The sequence below is a fragment of the Mustela lutreola genome, chromosome 1 (genome assembly GCF_030435805.1).
Source record: "Mustela lutreola isolate mMusLut2 chromosome 1, mMusLut2.pri, whole genome shotgun sequence".
NCBI lineage: Eukaryota > Metazoa > Chordata > Mammalia > Carnivora > Mustelidae > Mustela > Mustela lutreola.
Genome location: NC_081290.1, coordinates 177,649,241 through 177,654,083, shown reverse-complemented (window position 1 = coordinate 177,654,083; position 4,843 = coordinate 177,649,241). Strand labels below are relative to the sequence as shown.

The following is a 4,843-nucleotide window of genomic DNA, read 5'->3' as shown; positions in this document are numbered from 1 at the left end:
TCTGGAAGCAGAGAACTTTTACCAGCTGGGGTTGGAGGTAATGTGGCTCTTGGGAGAATGGTCAGAGACAGGCAGTATTATAGGTTCTGAAGGTATAAGGAAGTCAAGGAATGAAGGTGGCATTTTACCATGTAAGCAAGGCATGGGAATGGATGGGCCTCCAGAGGGAACACAGACGTCCTGACACCTGACAGCCTAGTGAGACCTGTACTAGACTTCTAACCTCTAGAAGTAAAAAAATCACAAATGTGTGTTGTGTTAAGTCACTAAGTTTTTAGGTATTTGTTATGGATGCAACAGAAAACGAATTCATCTGTGTATCCCCTTTCTTCCCCTTTTGTCTTAATTCTGCTCAGGAGAAATCATTAGTACTTGTGATGCTGAACAGTGCCAGGAACTACCTCCAGCAATTCCAATGGAACCATTGGTGGCACAGCCCTAGAAACGGGTCACTTGCTAGCATTTCACTCTGAGTATCTATACTGCTACTTCTCGCCTCCCTCTCCTCATTTGGGTTCTCCTTAAAGCACACCTTGAAAAACGCAATTGTAAAGGGAAGCAATCCCAGGAAACACCCATGGAGAGAGGTAAGTAGGTCAAGGAAGGGAAGGATCCAGTGACAGGTCCCTGACCCTCCTGGGCATGAGAGCTCAATCCTACTGAAACACCCAGGAAGACAGAGGAGAACAAGCACTTGGGGATTACTCCACCCAAGAGATGGGGAGATGAGCTACTGGTCCAGATGGTCCCATCAGCCCCGGGAGGAGAGTGCTCGATCCTGAGGGCTATCCTTGCACCATTGAGCGGGGAGAAGAGGCTCTGATGGTCAGGAACAACTCGGAGGCCACGTCAGAGGTGTGGGCACGTGGGAGCTGGCCCAGAGTATGGAGAAATGCACACACTGCGGACAGGGGGCCACTGGCAGCGTCTGTCATGAACATCTTTTCCTACCTGTTTCACTCCAGGATACCCATCATGGTCCTTCTGCTCTCTCTGGGCTGCTGGCTGCTCTCTACGTCACATGCTCCTGACCTAGACCTCATCGGGCATCCTTGAGTCAGTAACCCTCTCCCCCAACCCCACTGTCTTCTCACGGAGTTTTAATTTACCCTCAACTCTTTATTATCATTTTTATAAGTTTTGCAACATGTAATCCCCAAGATTACAGCCCACTTTTTTCCAGACTTTTGTTTCTAATACAACCACGTCTGTACATCTTCTCGCAAGCAGTAGATGCAAAAAGGCAGCCTTTGATACATTTTTCTGGCCCACAATTCCTCTGCTACTTCTATTTCTACCGAATTCTATCCCTGAGTTGTTCTCCCCTTCCCGGATAGAGCCCGGGCTTTCAGTCCCCCACGAGCTCTACGCCCACAGCCTTTGATGTCTTGACTCATCTCATTTCTTCTAGGCCCAGCTTCTTCTGTGATCCTTTTTTGACTTCCTGGACAGAATCATTCCCGAATCAGAGCTGCCACGGGGCTGTTTCTTCCTCTGTGCGTCTGACCCATATTACAGCCGTGGTCTCGAACACCTGTCAATGCACGGCGAGCTTTCCAGGTCATGCGCCCGCCTGGGAGCATTCCCCACAGCAGGTGTCTAACATACGGGCCTTTGGTTGCGGGCGATCAGAGTCAGACTAACGAGGCTAAAAGATGGGATAAGGAACGGTGTTAGAGAGCAGTGCTGTTTCCCAAGTCTGACGCCTGATCAAGCACTCTTGGGACTAAGGACACGTGACCTCAGTCATCTTTCAGAACACATTTCCAAAAATCGTAAAGTGAATGAATACTAGAATGACCACTTTGTCATGACCTAATTCTCGTGTTTTGCCTTAATGTTATTTCAAGCACTTCTTGTGGACTTGATTTACTTGGTTCTTCAAGTGTCCTGGCAGAAAGAGTCTTCTGAATACAGCACACACAGCAGCAGGTGTCCACAGCAGAACAAAGGGGCCGAGGTGCCGCAGACGGGCTGGCTGGGATCCAGCCTGGTGAGGGAGCCGGCTGGAGCTGCACAGGGCGGACTCCGTCTTGTGTTTTAAAATGATATATGAAAACAAAACAAAACTGAAGTAGATTGGGCAACAAGCAGCCAAAATGATTAATTGACTAGAATTAGCCCCGTGTGAGAAAAGGTTAAAGGTTAAAAGTAGGATATAGTTATTAAAAACAAAACAAAACAAAATCAAAGACCCAGGGTGACATTAACTGTCTAAAAGTATATTAAGGGTTGTTTATGAAATAAGAATGCTGAGCAACTGAGCTCTCTCTGAACAATGCAAAATGAAAATGAAAAATAAATTTCTCTAAGAATTTTCTTAGATCAAAGTTGAATATGTTTGGTTACTGAAATTACTGATTTGTCCAATATACAAAACATACATATTTAGACACACTTCTCCTGACACCTTTCAAGACGGCTCTAATGGACAGAGGACACAGTTACCCACCTAGGGAATGGCCCTACGACAACGCACCCAATGCCTTTCGTATTTTAGGAGGTGGTGTTTTTTTGTTTGTTTGTTTTTGTTTTTGTTTTAGAGAAGAGGATTTGGATCAGGCATTAGCTTTATGAAGCCACAGTGAAATGAAGGACTGAAACCTGACTGAGGTGATAAATGAATGAGCAGGAACCGTGATGGCGAGATCCTAAAGCCACGACAGCCTGCATCGCCTCATTCGTTGTTTCCTTCTTCGTGGAACTTCTAAGCAGGATTGCGGGATTTTGAAGCTGTTTCCATTGGAACCTCATAAATGCAAACGAGTGGTTTCCCGTAACAGTGACCTGTGTATTTTCTCTCTGCAGGCATTGAACAGTTCAGGTTTACATCTGAAGGGAGAGCCCTGTCGAAAGTCAAGAAGTAGGTGGGGGCAGGTATGTGCTGCGTATGCAGGAAACTTCGAGAAGAATAAATTCCTCCTTCCCAAATTATTCTGCCCTGCAGTTATCTGGACAGTTAGGGAAGGGCAGTGCTAGAAGGCCTGCACACCGGTTTGCAACCTTCTCTTGGTACGATCTGAAATCAGCCCCTTATGTGGAACACGGGAAGAGACTAAAGAAGTAGGCAGATGGCTCCAGACTGGCAGGTGGAGGGTTCGAGAAGCAACGGGTCTTTCTGACGAGGCTTGTGTTGGGTGCTGATGAGATGAGCAGATTCCCTCACCCGCCCACCAAATCTTCAGGGTTTATCTGGAGGCCGTAATTCGGTTCGGTCAGACACACCAACCAGAGGGGCTCAGCACTCCATCACTTTCCTGAGGCTGTGCCCTTGGGACAGCTGCAGCAGGCGGGGAGGGTAAGAAGAATCCAGATTCCAAGGGCAGGGGATGGGTGGGAAGCCTCTGACCGGCCTGGTCCAGATCACGGGAAAGCGGTGGTCACATCCTCTGGATGCCCTCCCCTGACACCACAGTAAGGAGCAAGGGTCTGAGCAGAGTGACCACACCGGGGAAATAGGGTGACCATACCTACAGCCGTAGTTTATGTGGGAAGATTCTGCAGATGGCAGGGATAGTGAGTATCATGGGAGCATCACAAGCTGGAGGAAACCGCGGGAGAACACGATCCTGTAGGTTACTGTGATTTGCATATTGTGCGTGCACATGTGTGGGCAGATGTTTATATCTGCAGGACAAAGGAAAGGGGAATTTATGTGTATCCTATGCATAGTATGCAAACCACCTTCTATTGTGTACTTCGAATGGATCTTCTTCCTACGTTGGTTTTAGAGCTGCCCACAGAAGCCATTTGATGAACAGTGCCTTACTGAGTCATAAAGACTTCCCACACGTGGATACATTTCATTATACAGTATTATAAAACATCACATTTGTTAATATTACCATGAAACTCAACAGAAACATCTCTGAGTCTTGAGAAGCCCTCAAGACCACGCGGCAGATACCGTTTTTCCAAAAGACTTAATTTTTGCTTTAAAGCACCAATATTATCCTTGGCAGCTGTCTCCTTCACTTTTCATTGTGTTGGGTTTTCTTTCTTTAAAAGAAAATATCTGCATAATACTTGAGGGTGAAGAATCACAGTTTGTCTGTATGCTGGAGTGTCAAGAGAATGATGCTTGGTGAAGGCAGGGGCTCCCTCAGCTAGCAAGGGACATCGTCACACAAGGGTGTTGCTTTGAGAGGGGCACTGAGCTCTGGCAGGCGACGGAAGAGCTGGATGCCTGTTTCTCATTTTGTCACACGGAAGAGTAAAAGGACACATCATATACTCAGCGGTCAATTTTAATAAAACTAGTAATTGTTATTGCTTTACAAAGGTCATTCATAAATAAATTTGGCCAGTGTGTGTGTGTGTGCATGTGTGTGTTGCATGACAATGAGAAATGCAATGACTCCTAGTTGTCTCTGGCCCCTACCTTGATGTGTGAGAAGTTGCCAGCAGTTTTATCCACCGCTGTCCTTGCATGGTCGGTGAAAATGTCAGCACAGTAAAGAAGACCCCGTGCGTTAGTGTGATTATAACTGTTGTGACCTTGAGGAGTCCCTGAAATGACTTCCATGCACACCTGACAATGTCTGGCCCAAAGCCTGAAGTTCTAGGGAGACTGTGCCATAGGGGAAGAGGGGATCTTCTGACAGACCTCTGCCGGTGGCTGTCACCAACTCCACCTCTGTAACCATGTTAGAAACCCCTAGAGAAGCGGCGCACACGACGGTAGGTACTGTGCGACGGTGCCATGGGAGACCCGCGTATCTCATGCTCTTCCCTCAGTGTCTTGGGCTCTGAAACACCTGTGCTCTTCCTCTGCTGATATTTCGTCTTTCCAGCTGGAAGGTCTCCTCTGCTCATTCTGGATCCCTGGCCCCACCTCTGTTAC

General features: G+C 47.2%; 1 long non-coding RNA gene across 1 annotated transcript; it reads left to right on the top strand.

Annotated features, from left to right (window-relative positions):
* Positions 1-475: 475 nt before the first annotated feature.
* Positions 476-3,476, top strand: LOC131820159 (uncharacterized). Its single transcript, XR_009349490.1, has 3 exons — positions 476-855; positions 966-1,056; positions 1,412-3,476. It is a non-coding gene; the product is annotated as an uncharacterized LOC131820159 (long non-coding RNA).
* The last annotated feature ends 1,367 nt before the right edge of the window (positions 3,477-4,843 follow it).